General features: G+C 47.4%; 1 protein-coding gene across 2 annotated transcripts in view; it reads left to right on the top strand.

Annotated features, from left to right (window-relative positions):
* Positions 1–22,235, top strand: part of PEX7 (peroxisomal biogenesis factor 7) — a 1,557,721-nt gene that overhangs the window by 1,084,624 nt on the left and 450,862 nt on the right. The gene's annotated exons all lie outside the window — the stretch shown is intronic.

Genomic DNA, 22,235 nt, shown 5'->3' with positions numbered 1-22,235 from the left:
AAGAAGCTCAGGATTAGGGGTGTCATGGTATTAGTTTTATGGCGGTACGATAACCTTCTTGCCAAATGACGGTATATCATGGTTATCGCGGTATAGCAGGTGGAGTTAACCAATCTTAGCAAATATTTTCTAAAAGGTCATACATTGACAGATTTATTATCCCAAACAAAACCAGGCACCCAGGTCCAGAAGTGGGCTTTTCAACATACTTTGCACTGAAATGCTACCTCTTGCTTCCACCAAACACAAACACAAGTGTGGAGAGGAGGAGGAGGAGGAGGGGGGGGGGGGGCTGCTGCGACTGGTAAAGCAAACTGAATAGCTTTTCTTAAGTGGTCATTTAGGCTTTTAGCTCCCCACTGCCTACTGGTGATGATGAACATGTTGCCATCTTTATAACCTGCATGCCACAGATAAATGGGTGCTGATGGTAGTATACGCTTGTGTGCATACACACGCACGCTCTCCTTACTTTACAGCCTTTAGTTTACTTGCGGGCCAAAAGGTGTTCAGTAATCACGGACATCTTACCCTTTGGTATGGCAGCAGGGAATAACCACAGAGAAGTGAATTTCGCAGTGTGACTTATTATATGTAAATTCAATGATGGAACCAGGGAAATCCCCCATTGTCATATGTTTAGCAAACATTATCCATTATAAATATATAAACCCCAAAGCCACCAACCCAAAGTAAACCCTTTTTCCTTCTTGGCACTGTATTTATTCTTCCTATTCCTAACATACTGATTTTGTGTCTGGTCAGACTCGTGTGGTTTATGGAATGGCATTAAAAACTGCTCCAACTGAAACTACTTGGCAGATGGCACATCCAATAGTGCAAGACCAAGACTGCGCAGCAATTGCTTACTGCAGCCTTTCCAAATCAGATTGAAAAGTTAACGGTATAAACTGTATACCTGTATGAACAATGTGACGGTTATTATTGTTCAATTAAGTGGTTCACGGTATCTTTAACGGTATACCGTTATACCGTTACATCCCTACTCAGGATTCCCTTCCCCAAACCTGTAGTCTTGATTCATGAATAATCTCACAATTTTCAAAGGGAGCTTGGGTTTCTCTTTCCCAAGCTTGTTGCACTGATTCAAAACCAATATTCTGCTCTCCCTCTGGTTTCTAGGTTACTTTTACAGTTTCTTTTCATTACAGTTCTTTTTCATTTGTTGGGACTCCCTGGTCTAGGCACAGTTGATAGACTGCATGGTCCAGTCGCTACAGGTCGCGAAACCAGTTACCCTTTCCCAAGCAGTTTATCCCTGTAACTTATGTGTGTTAGGTTAATCATACTTTGGAAGGTTGAAATGTAGCTTAAACTTTCAATTCAGCGTTTTGCTCACACTTCTCTGCTCCCCTCGGCTGCTCACTTGCAGAAAATTCTGTTTCATAATTTCATTAGCTTGCGTTGATTTAGAATTGTCCTTCAACCTAAGACGTGCCCACTCTGAACTATTGTTATTCCTTAGCCCATTGTTGGCCTTGCATTCATCTGTTTCATCATTCAGTTTTTATCAGAGGCTTTCGAGTGTATGATATGATATGGCATTATAATGCACCTATACACAAGTGTTTCAGGTGCAAGGAGGCAAGGGAGGGGGAACAGAGGGAAGACAGAGAAATCGATCTTGCTAGGCCAGGTGACATTGAGATATTGCAAGTGCAGGGGAGGGCGAGAAGGGAAAGTGGGGGGCCAGGGGCCGTGCAGTACATAGGATCAACAGTAATAAATACATAGAATAAATAAAACAATAGGTAAAAAGTGCTGTCAGCTTGTAGCAAGTGCAGACATCAAGTGTCAAGAGCTGGTGAGGGATGTAGGGATACAGAAACAGCCTACAAGTGCAGGGGATGCCCAGGAAGCAGTGCAGGTGTGCAGCTGGCGGGGGAGGGGACCTGGGCCCGAGAACAGAGGGTAGCCACGTGACCAGTGGAGTTTCAGTCAGGAGTTCAGCAGGGGAACAGAGGAGAGAAAGCAGAAGCAAGGAGGAAGGTCTTGAGGTGATTCCGGCAAACCTCACGTTTCAGGGAGGCAGGGAGTTCTGTTCCAGAGGGAGGCCCGAGCCGAAAAGAGATCTAACACCAACTTGTTGCTTGGAGAAGCGACTGACCCTGAGGGAGTTGGAGTTGGATGAGCAAAGAGCTCAAGAGGGAAGATATTTAGGAATAGAGAGTTGAAGGTATTGAGGCCCCAGGCCCCAGAAGACCTTTTGGACCATGCAGAGGGTTTTCAACTTAATCCTCGCAGCCACTGGGAGCCAGCGCAGAGATTTCAGTCTGGAGAGACTTGATCCCTGGGCTTAAGGCCAAGGGCAAGTCTTGCAGTTGTTCTGGATGAGTTGAAGAGGGCAGAGAGTAGAAGCAGGCATTAGCAGTAGTCGAGCCTAGAGAGAACCAGACCTCTGGAGACAGTGATCTTCTGGGGGAAGGAGAGAAAAGGAAGAATACCTCTGAGGAGGTGCAGCTGGCAGTGTGACTTCTTAGAGATGGCAGAAATGTGAGGAGAGAAGGAGAGTGTGGAGTCGAAGATGACCCAGATGCTTTTAGTCTGACAGGTGGGAGAAGGAAGAGGGCCAAGGGAGGCTGGCCAAAGAGCTATTGGAAAGGAAGGAGCAGGTGTGCCGATGAGGAGAATCTCAGTCTTACTGAGATTAAGGCAGAGATCCTTGGTGGCACACCACTCCTGGATAGCGGACAGGTAGAGATGAGAGAAGGAGAAGAGGTGGCGGAAGGGTGCCTGAAAATGAGCTGACTATCGTCCGCATAGCACTGAAAGTTGGGGCAGAGAACAGCATTGCGGTGGGCAAGAAGTGCTAGGTATTGGTTGAACAGCCAGGGAGAGAGGTTAGACCCCTGGGGAATACCACAGGTAGAGATAGAGATAGAGGAGAGGAAGGACCCAAGTTGGACCTGCGAGGGTCGATCGGAGAGGAAAGAGGTCAGCCAAGACAGGGCCTGATCAGTGATACCCAGGTTATTACGGAGATGGTTAAGCACAATGGCATGGTTGACTGTGTCAAAGGCAGAAGAGAGATCAAGTAAGATGTGGACACTGGGGGTGTTGGAGTCAAGGTTTGAGAGCATGTCTTCACTGATGTTTAGGGGAGCAGATTCCATGCTTCTGGTCATGGAGACAACCAACCAATTCAGTATGAAGATTAAGCTGGGAGATGGCCAGCTTTTCCAGGAGTTTGCCCAGGAAAGGAGTGATGGAGATTGGGTGGTAGTTAGCAGGGCACGAGGGGCTGGGGACTGCTCCAGGGGGGAAGGGAAGAATCCAGAGGTGAAGGAGTGGTTGCAGAAGTCGGCCAAAGCAGGAGCCAGGGTGTCAATGAGGTCCTTGGTGGTGTTAGAGGAACCGGGTGAACCTGTTTTGACGAGACTTTCATAGAATAGACTTGTCTAGAAACCTCATCTGGGGAGAACAGGGGGAAAGCAGAGAAGGAGGGAGGAGGGGTGGCCACAGAAGGGCCAGAGGAAGAGCGGGAGTAGAGGGAGGAGGAGGAGAGGAAGAGAGACAGCACAGGATGTCCTGAGTTTTTCAAATGAGATGAGAAGCCAGGGCCATGCAGAGGGCCTGGGAGGGGACAGGAGAGGTAGACTGCAGCAGGATTGGCTAGCTCCTTGGAGATTTTAAGGAGTTTGGCTGAGTTGTTGGATGCCACAGAGACGCAGGCTTGGATGAGGGCTTTCTTCTTGGTGCGGACAGAGAACCAGTATTGCTATTGGAGCAGATGGCAGGCCAGTTTGTCAGAAGATGTACAGGAAGGGCACCATTCCCTCTCAGCCACCCTGCACTTGTTTTTAAGGGTGACGAGGTCTGAGTCGTACCAGTATATGATGCCTGCATGCAACCACTCCGATACAATGTAGATACAGTGTAGCTTCATTAACTTTCATTTGCGCACCGGGTTTCTCTCGTTCATTGACACTCACTAGTCGCGTAACAATTCTTTCTCAGTTTCTTGTTTCGCACAGTCAGGATCTCACTGCCTGCCCTGCAGACACCCCTAGATTGTTGCTTACAGTCAGGGAAATGATCATCTCTCGGCCACAGCACAGGGACCGCCTACTTCCACAGCTCCCTTCTCTCGCACTCTCCGGCTGCCTGGAGACACAGCTCCCTCACCACGCAGGGACCTTCTGCTATACTGTGCCTTTCTCCGGCATCTCAGTGTCCTGTTCTCCTCCGGTTTCTCGTGGGCTGTGCTGGCCTTCCTGCTCCTCTCTCATCCCACAGGCTTCTCGCTATCTTTACTGTTTGTGGTCTCCACCTTTTATACACCTGTGAGCCTCTAACAGGCTGCAGGTGTGAAGTCCCAGGCTCAATTGCCTGACCACAATCAATCCAATTAACAGGACATACCTGACCCTCAGCTCTATAGCCTTCAGGCTCCCTCTTCTTCGTCCCAGTACTATAGTAGTGCCTCCTATAGGTAATCTTCATTACTCTTGGAGTTAGTTTTTTCTCAGTACTTGGTGTGACTTCAGGGGGGAAAGCCAGATAGAGATAGCAATATCCAACAAATGCTGAAGGAGGGTAAGATAAGTCACTGTCATGAAAGGGGGGACACTCTGTATGTGTATCGCCCTCTGGCACCCTCTAACCAATCCCCAAGGACCCTGCGCCCAGGTGATCCTCCCTAGCTAGTCCACCCCCAGGGTCAGGATACAAGAGCGATGGCCCTTCCCTGGCCACCTGAACAGAAGATCCCTGGGCAGTAGGTGTGAGAATGCCTTTGGATTTCTCACATGGGGGTACAAATATAGGCTCCACTTCAGCTTTCCTTGGTTTTATTTTCAATCTCCCCCATCAAAGCAGAGGTTTTATTCTGATACAGACCCTTCCCCTTGAAAAAGGACATTTTATTCTGATACAGAATCTGCCCTAAACATGGAATGAGGTGTTATCCTGATGTATAATCTCCCTCTTCAAGGGAAAGAGTTTTTTTCTGCTACAGTTTTCCTCCATCAGGAGCAGGTCATATTCTGATGCAGTCTCCAACTTCAAGTGGGAGAGGTTTTTTCTGGTACAGAACCTCCTCTCCTCCTTCAAAGGAGTGTTTTTTTCTGGCATGGAATCGCCACCTTCACAATGTAAAGTTTGTCCTGATACGGAGTCGCTCTTTTCAAAGGAAAAGGTTAGTCTGCTGCAGAAAAATGGATCTCCTATGCTAATGCTCATACACAGAACAAATTTAAGGCTGTCGAGAAAATCTTTTATGAATGTATAGAATTCCTTCTATACTCATATCCATGTATTATTGTAAATAAAATAAGCGGGACAGATTTCGTTGTAGAATCATTTCATACAATATTTATATTGTAACTAGTAAAGTTGTTGCACTGTCTGTATAATTATAGTGCACATTGCACATTGTATTCTTACCTCATAGTGTGATAAATGTTAGTATGGTGAAGTTGTTGTGAATATTGCAACAGTTGAACTTAAAACAAAGACTAGGTAATTCTCTTGAAGTAAACTTGTCGCTTCATACGCCTAAATTCTCTTTTGTGAACTTTACACTAAATATTCTCGCGCCTTGAAACACTTGTGTGTAGGCGCGTTATAAATGCCATATCATATCATATGCCTCAGTGTCGGAACTCGCTGCTGATGAATTTGGTGTGCTATCTTCGGATCGTTGGTTTATGGTAGTCTCATTATATTTAAGCTGAAAGTGCACAAGACCATCCGGCCTGCCTGATAACCCTGAGGAGGGGGGCATAAGTAGAACTTTTAAATAGAATGAATGATGGACTTTCCTCCCTTAAACTGTTTTAATGAAACGTGTATTTCATTTTATTACACTTGTATTCTTTTTATGCTTTTTGATTTGTTTCCATCACTGTTATAGTGGTTACATGGATTTGTAAACCTCCACCTTGGGTGTACACAGTGGCAGATAGATTATATGTGCTTCTAAAATATAATGATTTCTTCCATCTAGGGCAGGGCTGTTAGATGCTAACTCTACCAAGGCTTGCTTGTAGCCTTGGCGCTGAAATGACTGCTTTCCACTGGTCGACACACGCAGTTGCCTAACGTGCTTTTTCTGCAGGCTCGGGCCTACAGGAAGGGCGGTTCTCCTGAAATGCTGCATAAACGTAATAGGCCATGATTCATCCTTTGGTGCAATAGCCTGCATATGTTAAGTGCGAAACGCGCGCTCTCTCAACTAACTGGCCCAGTCCCATCCTAATGGCTTTATTTCATTCATCATGCTCTCTCCTCAGAGTTCACCGTACAGGGCCTTTAGTTAATGCATGCGACATAAAGACGAGGCGGCAAATGCTGATTCCGAAAAACGGACCCTGCTCTGAGGTATGGTAAAGATGTCTGATACAAAACAACTTTAAGAGTCGAAGCCCTGGGAATTTGCATGGCATTGTGTTGCACGCGAAGGAATACTATTTCTCTCAAGCCATTTTTTGCTGATAGACTATTACTCGCATTAGGAGTAACCTGTGTCGCTGTATCACCCTTATGTAACACCCAACCTTGCTCCCTATCTGCTCACCCATCTGCAAATGCAACTAAGCTTTCATGTATTGTAACCAAGTTCCTATGTAACAGCGCCTCGATGCCCAAGGACTGCCTGCGCGCTTTATAAATGCAAATAAATAAAAATAAGGAATGTACCAACGAGTATAGAAAAGCGATAATGAATACCCACAATCATGCATTAATCACCCCTGTTTAAACAAAAAATGAAAAAGATTTCAAGAAATGGGTTTGGGCGAGAATAGTGCAGGCAGCAATCTTTTGTGTGTACATAGAAGGTCAACGCCCCCTCCTCCCTCTGTTAAAGGAAAGTGCAGGTAATTAAACTGGGCTACAGATACCATTGGTGTTACTCGTTTTTGGCAAATGGCAACTTTACCGAATGGATTTAAAAAAAAAAGTTTTTTTTGTTGTCACAGATGGTAATTATGGGCAAGTTATATACGCGGGTTGGTATTTGGTAGGGGTAGAAAATGGGTTGCAGTGGGTAACCCCCCGCCCGCTTTCTGTCGTTAAAAAAGAGCTAAAATCGGCAGGGTAAAAATCGGCAAAGTTGCAATTCCACAAAGTTGCCATTCGACAAAAGAAATGGGCAACACCTAATAGATCCTTGTCATCTGTGGCTGGACTCTGCTTATTTTCTTCAGCATGGTATACGGTTGACCACTTCATGAAACATTGTCAACTCGGCGTCTTGATCGGAGTTAGTGCCAGGGCCTGGCATTAAAATGGCCCGCTTACTTACGCAGATGAAACTGGTCTTTGCCTGCCTTCGGCTCACTGATACCAAGAAGGAATTGATGGGGGCCATCACGTACCCCCTCACCTTGGAAATATATATATATATATACACACCCAGGGCATCATTAGGTTGGTGGGAAAGGCAAGTGGACTTGAGCCGTCAGGGACAGGGCAGGAGTCAGACTCAGGAGGAACAGGCACGTCCCTTAGAGCGTGCATCTGGTGTAGCATAGAGGTGAATATCGTCTGGGCTATTTGTGTAGTGAAAAACAGTCTTGGGAGGATAGCTCAGGAGCAACATGCTCGCCTTGGAAACGAGACGACACAGAGCAACACACGTCTGCGGGTATTAAGTGCAATATAATTAACCTATCATATCCCTCATGATAAGCACCCAAAAAACAGTAGGGCTGGGGAAAGGTGGCAGGATAATTAGCAACAGTGTTTTTCCAGAATCCCCCTCCCCTCAGTGCTCTCCCTCCCGTGCATAGCCCGGTCTCACTAAGGTGGCGGGTGGAGTGAGCAGAAATCATGCTAGAGGGCAGAGCTGCAGGTGCGGCGAAGGAGGACGACGAGTGCTCGGGTGCAAAGCGATGGAAGCTTGGCTTTCTGCCTGCAAGCCATTGCAAAGACCGGTCACAATGGGCAAAGCTTTAGAAGGCAATGACACATAATCTTATGCACATTTAGGAAAGGCAGATTAAATAGCCTATGAGGAATAATTTTGCAAGGCAAATGGCAGGGGCAGAAGTAGTCTTTTGTGGTCATCTGCCAGAGCAGTTGTGCTGTAGTAAGATAACGACCTGGCATGTGCAGTGTAAATGATTTCAATCTGGCACACACCCAAGTCTCGCCCAGCATGTAGTGTGCAAATTAAACCCTTATTTATTTTTATCTATAAATTCAATATTCTGAATGATTTACCACTCATATCACACCCTTCTCCTGAGACCACCCCCGGTCACACTGAACCCGGAATCAGGCTAGTTTGCAACGGTAAATATTTATTTATACATTTAGAATTTAAATCACAATATATTTTAATAGGTAACAACAATCACCAATGGGGTGACAGAACACTGAATAATATCTTTAATGCACTAGGAATCAAGTAATGAGCACAAAAACAAATGCAGCAAAGGAAAGAATACTTTTGGATTAGTTTAGAATAGATAGCACTATGGTTAAGGGTTCCTCTTGCAACACCCCTCAACCCACCAATAGGCAGTTTAAATAGATGTGAGGAGAGAGCAGGTACTCGGGAATAACACAGATTAAACAGAATATCACTCCCACATTCCCCCTCTAAGCACAAGAGAAAAACGGAATTCACTTTTCAACTGTCAGCATGGCTTTGAAATTAGCTGAGCAAAAACACCAAATGTCGTAAAAAATGCTTAAAGCCTGAGACTGATTCATGACTTCAGTAACAGATCCCCATCTCTTTCCCGGCGGCACCAGTCTAAGGTCTCAAAGTGGGATTTATGGAGCAGGGTTACACAAATAAAGGTGACTATGAAAATGGCGCTTTAGCAATTAGACAGAAGAAGATAGCACTAAAGATTTTGACACTGTTACAGGTTATGAAAGTAGGGATAGTTCAGAGATTAGAGTAGAACAAGATAAGCTAGGTATACAATAGTTCCTTAGCGTCCTATTAATACGCACAATCCACTGGGATTTAAGATTTTTGTACAGTCACCGTTCTGGTCAATGGATTGGGTCTATCAAGGAAGAGCAGCACATCAGGCGCGGGACTGGGTCAGCTAGGCCGGCCACCGGAATTGCACAGGATCTGCCCTTTTTTTCTGGGTGTTTCAAATCACCGGGATAGCAAGTTCATCAGGCAAGCCTTATGGTAGCAAGCCAGATAGTTTCAGGATGCTAGTTCAGGATGATTTCCCACACCACAGCGCTTCACTGGGTTGTGAGAAAAGGTTTGAGGATTGAGGCCTTGCTGGAAAATGGTTCAGCTACTGCTTAGCAAGATTCTGGGCATCTGGATCTGGAAGGATGTTAAAGGCTGAATGTTGAATGCTGGAACAAAGTGCTTCACTGGAATCAGAAGAGTCAGTCAGTGAGTCAGCCCCGATGTGTTGTCAGCTGTCTCTATTTATCCTTTCAAATGACATCACAAAATGAGTGCATGGGCCGGCTTAACTAAGCTCGCCCCTGTGAACTGGGATTGGATCAGGACCTCATCTCCGCCTTGCATCTTAGTGATTGGATCAAGGACGGAGGATGTCACATTTATGGTTTGGCTTTACAGTCCTTAGAAACCTCCCCTAGCCACTAGTATCAAAATCGAATTTTGTCATAAATACATCTTTATACATTGGTAACCTCTACAAAAATCACACACAAAGGTTCCATATTTTATGCAGTATCTGTTCATCAAAGCCCCGCAGCTGTGAGACCTTGTTTCACCTTTCTGCAGAATTTTGTCCATTTCGCCCTGAACACATTTTCCAAACGTTCTGCAAATTTCCACAAATGTGTGTTTACCATAGGGATGTGTGTGTAAAGTTTAACAATTCTAGCATTAATACAGTTCACATAAAACCACATATATTTCCATTCCTGTCCAGAATATGTTACACAGCTCCACCGCCTCTTGAAATGTAAAGCCAAAAATTAGACTAACAAATCTGTCCTTTTTATATTTTTCACCACTTTGGATAACAAGTTATGAGTCTCTAAAAAATGTTAATTATTTACTCTTAGCAGCAAATGGTCCGCTTCTTGTCGCTCCCTGGAGCTCAAGGAGTAGCCCCCTCCTTTGGGGAATTCCTTCAAGGAGCAGTTTACGACCCCTTTACACGTCCATTTCCAGGCCTGGGGATCTGCCATTGTTCATTCCCTGGCTGTAGATGAAAGTCTGGCCTAACCCACAATTATCATCTGTCAGTGAGTTTCTGCTGAGAGGATTTCCTTCCCCTTGAGAGAAACCTGTTTTTCCACTTCTTGCAGGCCCAGCCAGGCTAATTTATTATTAATTTCTTAAACTCCAGCAGAAACCAAACTTATTGCATCAAATGCCATAGATAAATTACTTTCTTAGCTTTAAACCTGTGGGGTCAGAAACACAACTGAGATCTGTATTCCTTTTAGCAACAATCCTTTATATTTGCTAATCCAGCAGACTTTTAGTTTGGATCACTTTGAAGTTTCATTAGTAGAGCTCATCTGACAGAGCTGTGATTCACAGGTAGCCCAGTTTGCTGCAGACAAATTTTGACAGGAGCTGTCATCCGGAGGAATTCCAGTTTTTCAGAGAAAATGTTTTGCTGTTCACATTTTAGGACTTTGTACATTCGCAATGCTTCATTAGATTAAATGAATTTTAGCACCAAGCAAGACTTTGAATGTTGAGAAGTGTTGTGTACAGGCATTTTGGAGTTTTTAGCAACAAAGTAAACGTCATTTACAGGCAAATTTTGAAGTTTCACTTGCAAAGTGCTGCTTTTCCCTCTGCACTCTGTTTGCTTGCCATGGAGCCCACTGGAACATTTTCTGCTCTACTCCCCCACACATGCACCATGGGTGGCAGTTTGTGCATCCATCTTTTTGTGTGTTGAAGAACACGGTTTTAGAGGTTTTTGTTGTGCACAAGAGTTTTGCCGCCATTGTTGCTGTTTCTTGCACCATAACTAGCAGAGTGATGCTGCATAGTATAGCAGAGTGGGTCAATACATCCCACAAATCCCCCCTCCCGACTTTGTTTTGACCTCCAGTCGAGGGGGAGTCGGGAGATTGGGATGTTCTTTTCTGTCCATGTGGAGAGATTCAGTTGCTTCTCCCGTCAGTGATTGAGGTGACAGGCTCTCCTCGCCGGTTCAGGTTAGGATGGGACGATAATCCGGATTCCTTGGGTTTTGTTTCTGCCGGTCCCCCAGTGGTGGTCTTTGTTAAGACGGATTTCTGAACTCTGTCCTGGTGGCGCAGAAGTTCAGAAGGCCAACCTAATTACTTGGAACAGGGTAACCTCTGGACGAGCCAGACCAATCAAGGTAGCGATCGCGGCGGTCAAGACTAGGTCTCAAGAGGGGTGAGGGTGACTGAAAGCCCGCAATGAGCACACAAAGCAAGAACAAGTTCCGCGACTCAAGCTAGCCTCACAGTGGGCAGAAGCAGAGCGCGAGTACGGAAAAGGGTGCTGTTTGACACAGCGGGGAAAAGCAATGGGCTCCTGCAGGAGGGAGACCAGATCCTAGCTATGCTACTCACCTGTCCCCGATGCAAGCAGACCCAGGCTTCTCCGCGTCCGTTTCAGTAGCTGGCAGGTTCAGAAGAGCAGGGAACGCCTCGTCGTCGTGTTGAGTAAAAAGACGTCCCAATCGAAGAAACCCGCACAGTTTGTTACCACAGCAGGGCAACGGAGCGGCCGTGTGTATCTGAGCCAAATGTACACTACTCACTTCAGACCTGGGAACACCAAGTGTACGAAGCGTGTGAGAGTGACAAGGGCTCGAAATACTACACAACCTGGCGGCGGTTACAGAGCAAGACTCCCGTGTAAGCTGGTCAGTCAGCTGGATGGCCCAGAGACGCTTCCGAAGGCCTACTGGCAGGAGATGGTGAAGATGCTGAGAATAGCTGTTCCCGCTATTCCAAGGGTCGAAGTACCAGTACAGGCCTTCTGGTTCGATCAAAGGTGAAATGGGTTTCACAAGGCGACAGCAGTGCAGAGGAGAAGTCCTTCAGCGGGTCACCAGCGATTCCTCGGTCCAGCCTCTTGGTTGCAGGATACTTGGCTCCTGTATTCCTTCGTTCGTGAGAACTCAGGAGATCGACATGGTAGTGGTGTTTCCAGCCCCCTCTTATCCACGATTCCCTTCACCCCAAAACGGAGGGGACCTAATGGGAGATCCGCTCATCAACACTCACACCATTCGTGGACCAATCACGGACCACGGTGGTCCCAGGCATTCACACCACCCTAGACTCTCTGGCACCCAGGATGTGTATTGGGACCAGACATCCCAGCCCACATCCTGGAGGCACACACAAGACATGTAGAAGCCCGCGAAAGCATCCGTGTTTCGCGGGAAAGTACATGTCCAAATAAGGAAGGCCCTGGGTCGGCTCGACCTGGGGAAGGTGAAGGGAGCAAGACGGTCAGCGGACAGGACAAAGGAGCCTCGTGGTCTGGCCATTTTGGGAGCCAGGCCACCATTTTGGGTTAAGCGCGAGAAACACGCTTAGAACGCCAAAAGGAGCTCAAAACACAAGAAACGATCGCTGCCACCATTCCCGTCCCTGAATCACTTGCACCGATCAGATACAATCCTAAACGAGTATCTAGGGCCTGTAGAAGGCTAGAGACCCAAGAGAGCTGTAACTTAGCTTACAGTGCCCTCTTGTGTCATGTTGCACGAAAGCCGCAACATGATAAAAGAAACTACGGGAAACAGCGTTCCCCGGTACTGACTGTCTTAAGGGCATGTCAGTTTCCCCGTAAGAAAGGAGCGAAAGCCCAGAGGAGTGCGGCAGAAGGCTGCACTTCTCTGGCAAAGTCAAGAACAAGGTGAAAAACAACAGCAAAAAGTTTAGGGGTTGCCACAGAAAGGAAAATTACCTACTATTACGAAATCTTTCCTAACACTCGCCCCTCCCAGACTATGGACAGGGGGAACTAATCCACCCCTGGATGAGTCTCTTGTTCAGGTCCGTTAAACATTCTGGACAACCCATCAGCATTGCTATGTTGGACACCTGGCCTATGCTCAATAGTGAAGTCGAAGCCTTGTAGACTTATGGACCACCTAAGCAACTTTGGATTCTCCCCCTTCATGTTCATTAGCCACTTTAAGGGCTTATGGTCAGTTTTCACAGTGAAGTGGGTCCCATAGAGGTAGGGCCTCAGCTTCCTTAGGGCCCACACAACAGAGAAACATTCTTTCTCTACCGTGGACCATCTGAGCTCTCTGTCCTTAAGCTGGCGGCTAATAAAACCAATAGGGTGTTCCTTACCCTTCTCATCTACTTGTGATAGTACAGCTCCTATCCCAGTGTCAGAGGCGTCCGTCTGCACGATAAAAGGTCTTTGATAATCAGGGGCCCTGAGGACAGGGGCCTGGCACAAGGAGTCTTTTAAGCCATTCTCACACTCGTCGGTCCAAGTTACCTTCTTGGGTTTCTTCGGAGTTGTGAGGGCAGTCAGAGGGGCAGCTATGGTGCCATAGTCTGCCACAAAATTGCGGTAATACCCCGTGAGTCCTAAGAAGGCTCTCACTTGGGTTTGCGTAGTGGGGGTAGGCCAGTCTTGTACTGCTTGTACTTTACTGGGAAGAGGCTGTATCCTCCCTCCACCTACTTCATGTCCAAGGTAAACCACTGAGCCTTGTCCAATCTGGCATTTACTAGCCTTTATGGTCAGGTGTGCTTTCTGAAGAGCCTGGAGCACAATCCCGAGGTGTTTCACATGGTCTTCCCAGGTGGCACTGAAAACTGCTATATCGTCCAGATATGCAAGACAGAATTCGTCCAACCCATTCAACACATGATTCACAAGCCTCTGGAAAGTGGCAGGTGCATTCTTCAACCCGAACGGCATTACCCGGAATTGGTAAAGGCCGTCTGGAGTAGAAAATGCTGTCTTCTCCTTGGCATGTTCTGCTAAAGCTATTTGCCAATAGCCAGCAGTGAGGTCAAACGTGCTGAGGTACTTGGAGGCACCCAAAGTATCCACCAGCTCATCTGTTCGAGGCAAGGGGTGTGCATCTGTCTTGGTGACAGCATTCAGAGCCCTGTAATCCATGCAGAACCTCAATTCAGAAGTGCCTGCCTTTGGAGCCAAAACCACAGGGCTGGACCAAGGACTACTCGAGGGTTCAATCACCCCAGGATCTAACATCTTGTTGACCTTGGTCTTAATATAAGACCGTACTTTGTCTGACATCCTGTATCCCCTACTTTTGGTAGGTACACTGTCTCCTGTGTCAATGTTATGTTTGCACCAAGGTGTCAAACCAGGCGACTGTGAAAACAGGGGGGAAAACTGCCTAAGCAAACTTTTCACCTCAGCCTGCTGATCAGAAGTCAGGTGAGGGGCCACTCGGACACCCTCAAAGGAGCTATCTGAAGGACCGCTTTGGAACAGGTCGGGGAGAGGTTCAGACTCCTCTTCCTCAACATCTGAAGCCAGTAGCAGTGCTGCGATTTCGACTATTGGGACGAAAGCCTTCAGCCTATTCACGTGAAACACTTTTGGAGCCTGTCCAGGCCTTCCAAGCTCCACTAAATAGTTAACCTCACCCAGGGGCTCCACCACTGTGTAAGGGCCTGACCATTTGTCCTGTAAAGCTCGAGGCCTTGTGGGATTCATGATCAGGACTTGTTGACCAGGTGTAAAGTTGATGAGGGAAGATTTCTGGTCGTACCAATGTTTCACCAGCACTTGTCCTGCCTTCAATTTATCACTAGCCAAGCCCATCAGAAGTACCATCCGTTTTCTGAGCCCTAGCACATAATCAACTACGTTGGTAGTAACAGGGGGAGTGGGCATCTCCCATCCCTCTTTGACGATGGCTAAGGGTCCCCGTACGGGATGACCGAACAGAAGTTCGAAGGGGCTGAAGCCAACACCCTCCTGTGGTACCTCTCGGTAGGCAAACAGTAAGCATGGTAAAAGAAGATCCCATTTTCTTCTCTGAGGTTCCTCCAGAGCCCCAATCATGCTCTTTAACGTTCTGTTGAAACGTTCCACCAGACCATTGGTCTGGGGGTGGTATGCAGAAGAGAACTTGTAGGTGACCCCACATTCTTTCCACATAGCCTGCATAAACTTCGACATAAAGTTGCTGCCACGATCAGACACAACTTCTTTAGGGAAGCCAACCCTAGTAAATATGCCAAGTAAAGCTTTTGCAACTGACTTGGCAGTTACAGTTTTCAATGGGATGGCCTCAGGATATCTGGTTGCATGGTCGACCAGCACCAGGATAAACCTATTGCCCGAGGATGTTTGTGGGTCAAGGGGACCAACGATGTCGATCCCTACCCTTTCAAATGGTACCCCCACAACTGGGAGCGGTACCAACGGAGCTTGGATTGTCGCGTCAACCTTACCAGACAACTGGCAGGAGGCACAACTCCTGCAGTGACTTTCTACTTGCACCCCCATCTTGGGCCAGTAGAAGTGCATGGATAACCTTTGCTTGGTCCTCTTCATACCAAGGTGACCAGCAAGGGGAACTTCATGCGCCAACTGCAGAAGGAAGGGCCTAACAGCAAGGGGAACCACCAACCTCCTATGGTCTCCTTCTGTAGACTCTGTGGGCTCACTATACAGGAGTCCACCTTCCCAATAAATCCTATGCGTCCCAGGGAGTTCACCCTCAAGCTGGGAGCAGGCCTGTCTCCTTAGGCCTTCCAGAGATGGGCACTCACGTGTGCCTTTACTGAATTCGTCCCTATCAGCACCTCCTTCGACTAACAAGTCTTTTAGTTCAGGATGATCGTTGGGGTCAAATACTTCAGGCATCGCCACCTCCTCGTCAGGCCCGGGCGATTGACCAACTTTCTCCACCGCAGTGGTAGGCGAGCTCGGGGGAATATTCTCTTTCCCTCGTCTTGACTTGTCGACTCCTTTCGCCTTGGGTTTCCCCTTCGGCTGGGGCGGCGTATTGGTCTTGGCCAATGCTGCCCGTGCTTGAGACTGTGTGTAGGGTCTTTCGGCAGTGTCTCCTACGAGCCCTAAAGCTCTGAGATCATTACCTAACAAGACCTTTCCCGGGACGTTTCTCTGAATGCTCACTGGAATCCTGACTGCTGTACCATTTAAAGTAAGATTTACAGGTATTACTGGGAACATACGGAGTGGCCCGTCAGCCAACTTAGTGGGCATCAGAGTAGCTCTGGCAACTTCCTCTGAGTCTACCAAGGTAGAATCCACTACAGTGCGACTGCACCCACTATCCCTAAGAGCTGGAGTATCTACTCCATTGATCAGCACACTGTCTTTAAAGTAGTGCTTGGTATTATCCGGAATCCTAGCATAAGCCTCTGCGACTTTAGGCTCCCAGGAACCCAGGGAAACTAAAACTACCTCAGCCTCTATCCCGCTGGGAAATGAGTCTGAGGAGAAGGATGCTCCTGTAATCTCTTCTTCCTCGTAGGAGGAGAAGGCCAGATTAGCAGAGTGTACCCCCAAAGGTCTAACCTGACACCGGGGATCCCCCTTCACGTGGTCAGTTGCTCCACAAGCAAAACAAGATCCATTGGGTCTGTTTACATAGGGAGGCTTATTGTAACCAGAGTTCTGTTTCGGAGGGTGACCTCCACTACCCTGTGAGTTCTCTTGGGTCTTACCCTTATTTTTCTTTTTGTGGCCCTTATGAGAAGAAGATTTATCAGATTCTCCACCCTCCATATCTTTGGACTTTTTCCCTTCCTCCTGCTTACCAGGATGAGTTTTGTCCTTATGGGACACTCAATGTGACACCCATAAGTCTGCTGCAATGGCCAGCTTCTTAGGATCTATCTCCTTCGAATCGGCCAAATGCTGCTTAAGCTCCGGGGAAGAAGATGCAAAAATGTGTTCCAGCATGACAAGATTTATCATGCCTTCGAAGGTAGAAACCTTATAACCTTCGACCCAGCCAGTTAAGTTTTTCAAGGATTCAGTGACATAAGATACCCAAGTACCACCTTCCTTTTTCTTATACTCTCTGAAACGTTTCAAATATTGGGCCGGAGTCTTTCCAAACTTTAAAATGAGAGTTTGCTTTAACATTGCGAAATCAGCTCGCTCAGCCTTCGATATTTCCATAATGGCACTACAGCCAGAATGGGGCAGTCTGCTGAGTAACCAGGCAATCTTATCAGCATTGTCAACTCAAACTCTTTCAGCCAGCCAATAATGTCATTCCTTTCCTCATACACACTGAGCAGATCTTTCGGAAACCGTGGATGAGAGGAAGCCCCAGACCCATGTCCAGGACCCTTGGACCCATTTGCAAACTGAAGCTTGGCCAGTTCCAACTGGTGATACCTGTCTTTTTGTTTTTCTGCCTGTTTGATTTTTAGTTTGGCTGTGCTGAATTCAAGCTCCTGCTGCCTAAACCGCAGCTCTTGCTTCTTGAATTCAAGCATAGCCTCCCCATCAGCACTGGCAGAGGAAACATTAGTCATCTCGTCCTCCCTGTCCTCGTGGTCGCGATGGATCAGTGCAGCGGCAGAACCGTCGGTTCTACCAGTGAGAGCAGCCCCACCACCTTCCGCACTGTCCTCAGAAGTTATAGCGTCAAGCTGCGCTTCTTGCCACGGCACGATTCTTTGGATCATTTCCAATTTCGTGCCTTGAGAGGAAACACCTCTCTCCGCACATATCTTTTTCAATTTTTCTGATTTGGAAGCATTTAAAGTTAACAAGGTATTTGTTTCCATACTGTTAGATAGGACTATGGCCTTTTTAAAGTTATACTACAACAATTCACTACGTGTCTCGGTTGGAATAACCTGAAATGCCTTAGTTCGTGCGCAACACTGGATACCTTCAGTCGCATCCCACCGCTGTACACCAATTTGTTAAGACGGATTTCTGAACTCTGTCCTGGTGGCGCAGAAGTTCAGAAGGCCAACCTAATTACTTGGAACAGGGTAACCTCTGGACGAGCCAGACCAATCAAGGTAGCGATCGCGGCGGTCCAGACTAGGTCTCAAGAGGGGTGAGGGTGACTGAAAGCCCGCAATGAGCACACAAAGCAAGAACAAGTTCCGCGACTCAAGCGCAGCCTCCACAGTGGGCAGAAGCAGAGCGCGAGTACGGAAAAGGGTGCTGTTTGACACAGCGGGGAAAAGCAATGGGCTCCTGCAGGAGGGCGACCAGATCCTAGCTATGCTACTCACCGGTCCCCGATGCAAGCAGACCTAGGCTTCTCCGCATCAGTTTCAGTAGCTGGCAGGTTCAGAAGAGCAGGGAACGCCTCGTCGTCGTGTTGAGTAAAAAGACGTCCCAATCGAAGAAACCCGCACAGTTTGTTACCACAGCAGGGCAACGGAGCGGCCGTGTGTATCTGAGCCAAATGTACACTACTCACTTCAGACCTGGGAACGCCAAGTGTACGAAGCGTGTGAGAGTGACAAGGGCTTGAAATACTACACATCCTGGGGCGGTTACAGAGCAAGACTCCCGTGTAAGCTGGTCAGTCAGCTGGATGGCCCAGAGATGCTTCCGAAGGCTTACTGGCAGGAGATGGTGAAGATGCCGAGAATAGCTGTTCCCGCTATTTCAAGGGTCGAAGTACCAGTACAGGCCTTCTGGTTCGATCAAAGGTGAAATGGGTTTCACAAGGCGACAGCAGTGCAGAGGAGAAGTCCTTCAGCGGGTCACCAGCGATTCCTCGGTCCAGCCTCTTGGTTGCAGTATACTTGGCTCCTGTATTCCTTCGTTCGTGAGAACTCAGGAGATCGACATGGTAGTGGTGTTTCCAGCCCCCTCTTATCCACGGTTCCCTTCGCGCCAAAACGGAGGGGACCCAATGGGAGATCCGCTCATCAACACTCACACAATTTGTGGACCAATCACGGACCACGGTGGTCCCAGGCATTCACACCACCCTAGACTCTCTGGCACCCAGGATGTGTATTGGGACCAGACATCCCAGCCCACATCCTGGAGGCACACACAAGACATGTAGAAGCCTGCGAAACCATCCGTGTTTCGCAGGAAAGTACATGTCCAAATAATGAAGGCCCCGGGTCGGCTCGACCTGGGGAAGGTGAAGGGAGCAAGGCGGTCAGCGGACAGGACAAAGGAGCCTCGTGGTCTGGCCATTTTGGGAGCCAGGCCACCATTTTGGGTTAAGCGCGAGAAATGCGCTTAGAACGCCAAAAGGAGCTCAAAACACAAGAAACGATCGCTGCCACCATTCCCGTCCCTGAATCACTTGCACCGATCAGATACAATCCTAAACGAGTATCTAGGGCCTGTAGAAGGCTAGAGACCCAAGAGAGCTGTAACTTAGCTTACAGTGCCCTCTTGTGTCATGTTGCACGAAAGCCGCAACATGATAAAAGAAACTACGGGAAACAGCGTTCCCCAGTTCTGACTGTCTTAAGGGCATGTCAGTTTCCCCGTAAGAAAGGAGCGAAAGCCCAGAGGAGTGCGGCAGAAGGCTGCACTTCTCTGGCAAAGTCAAGAACAAGGTGAAAAACAACAGCAAAAAGTTTAGGGGTTGCCACATGGAAGGAAAATTACCTACTATTACGAAATCTTTCCTAACACTCCTTGGTGATTCTTGTGATGACTCTTAGTTCAAATGCTAGAAAACAGAACATAGCATGGTTATGGAAATTTTCCCACTACTGTGTCCACACTTCTTCGGGGGATGTGAGCAGTGGGAAAGACACGTGCATTCCATAACACTTGGAAATATTCCCCCTCTATTATTCAGAGATCCTTTACTCATTTTCTTAGGTGTAATAAATGAAGATTTCATAATTTTTCTAGGTGTCCGGAATTTCCTCCTCTGGGTTTTCGGTAAGTCCTTCTATCTGCCGCAAAGGTATGCCTGGGGTGGCAACTCTTTAGCTGGTTTCTGTGGACCCACTTGTGTTCCCCTTCTGTCAAACTGCCCTTGGGGATGCACATTCTGTAGGCGACTGGTGAGATTCCGTCCACAATTTCAAAAGGACCCCGCCAAGTTGGGAGGAGTTTGCGCTCTTTGGCTTGGTTCCTTTGGAATTTGTACAAGTAGACCCTGTCTCCTACTTGATATTCCTTTTTAGTTGTCTTAAAGTCATAGTGGGTCTTCATACTGTCTGCAGATCTTTCTAGATTCCGCTGAGCATAGGCAAAAGCATGTCAAAGGTGTTTTCTTAGATTCTCAACATACTCATGAGTTGTGGAGGCATTTTTCAAGGTCTGCTCTTGGGTTCTGTAGAGCAGATGCTGGGGTAGCACCATCCTTCGTCCAGTCATCAGCTCAAATGGAGTCATTTTTGTGGCAGAAGAAGGGGTAGATCTGATGGCCATCAGGACAAGGGGTAATCGAATGTCCTAACTTGGCCCAGAATCTGCCACAAACTTTTTAATATGCTCAAAATAGTTTTAGTGTACCTCTCAACTCCACCACTAGATGAATGCCGGTAGGCAATGTGTAGTTTCCTTTTTACCCGAAGTATCTCCCACATCTTTGTCTTCACTTCGCTAGTAAAGTGGCTACCTCGGTCTGACCCAATCCTTTGCGATAGTCATAAACTCGAGAAGATGTGATTGATCATCAGTGCAGCTGCTGTTTCTGCCTTGAATTTTTGGGGCTGGGAGCATTCCACCCATTTAGTAAACAAGCATGTTACAGTCAACATGTACCTGTTCCCCCTGGAGGAGCGAATCACGGGCCCGATAAAATCGACTTGCAAATCTGACCAAGGCAGAGTCATCCCCCTCTTTTGGAGGGGAGCACGGTGTGTGAGTGATGTTGGCTGAAATTGTGCACACACAAGACACCCCTTCAAGTATTGGTCGAGGTCCTGCCCCATGTGTGTCCAGTATGCAACCTCTTGCAAGATTTCTAATGTCTTATGAAACCCCCGATGACCGCCTGTGGCCGCATCATGGGCGTGCCGTAGCATCAGGCTTCGGAATTAGGTAGGGACCACCCACTGGTCATGGCCAGATATGTATCTCCTCACCAACAAACCGTCTTGGATTCGGAACATTTTTGGATATTTCATCAACACTCTGAAGTCCTCCTTCCCAATGCAATTGGTATCCGTCAGGGGAAGTTCTCAGGGTCCTCAATGTGTTGATAAAACTTACCAATTATTGGATCCCCTTTTTGAGCCGTAATCAAATCAGCATCTGGGGTCTCCTTACTCCATTGGGCAGTTGAGAGTTCATTGTGAGCATTTGAGATTACTTTATTGACCTTGTCATGCTTTTGGTATAATACTGCAGTCAAGCATGTATTTGAGAACCCTGTCTCCAAGAAGAACTCTTTGTTTTTTACACGGTAAGCTAAGCAAGGCACTTGTGAGAGGCTTGTTTTGAATTGTCTTACTGCCTCGGCTTCTTCTGGACCCCACTCCCACTTGACTTCCCCCTTCAACAGATGGATCAGCGGTCTTGTGATCTCTGCGTAATCCTCAATGAACTTTCTACTGTAATTAGTCAGTCCAAGGAGGCTTCTTAGCTCCCGCAGACTTTTGGGGTCTTTTAGTTTCTGGAGTGCTTCTACTTTCTTTTCCTGGGGATAGGGACCCTCAGGAGTTATCTCATGCCCCAAGAAATTGACACAGGTCCTGCACCACGGTGCCTTTTGGAAAGAGAGTTTCCGGCAGCTCTCAACTGTGTCAGAACATAACGCATCTCAGCTATGTGTTCCTCCACAGTTCAGCTTTTGATTAGAACATCATCCACATAGGCAAGGTTACCCCTTCGCCCAAGTCGGGCATGGCCTTATGCAGAAAGATATTAAATTAATTGCCAGAGTTGATGTATCCGAAGGGAGTCAGGGTCCAAGTGCACTGCTGCCCCACGAAGGTAAAGGCCAGCTTGTATTGGTCCTCTCTACTGACAGGTACAGTCCAGTACAATTGGTCAGGTCAGTTGCAGTGTATACCTTTGACTCCTGGATCTGGGCCAGCCCTTGGTCAATGTAGGGAAGAGGCCATCGGGAAGTATGGACCCGTTTGTTGAGCTCCCTTACGTCAGCGCAGAGTCTCCATTGGCCGTTTGGTTTCAAAATCCCCAGCACCGGATTATTGAAGGTGCTGTGGACTGGACGAATTATCCCACGGGAGTCAAAGTTCTTAATTATTTCTGTAAGGGACTCCATTGATGCGGGAGGCAAGCGATATTGCTTCACAAACACTAGAGTCATGCCAGGGTCCGTGGGAATTGTTGTTGTATGCGTTTCGGTGCGACCACAGTCATATGAGTCCACCGCAAAGAGATCTTGAAAATCTAAGAAAACTTGTTTCAATTTTTGCTTTTGCTCCAGAGTCTTACAGGCATCAGCTAGGTT

The sequence above is a fragment of the Ambystoma mexicanum genome, chromosome 4q (genome assembly GCF_040938575.1).
Source record: "Ambystoma mexicanum isolate Mex_15411 chromosome 4q, UKY_AmexF1_1, whole genome shotgun sequence".
In the NCBI taxonomy this organism is placed as follows: Eukaryota; Metazoa; Chordata; class Amphibia; order Caudata; family Ambystomatidae; genus Ambystoma; species Ambystoma mexicanum.
The sequence above is the reverse complement of the archived record's forward strand: the minus strand, read 5'-3'. Positions and strand labels throughout refer to the sequence as shown.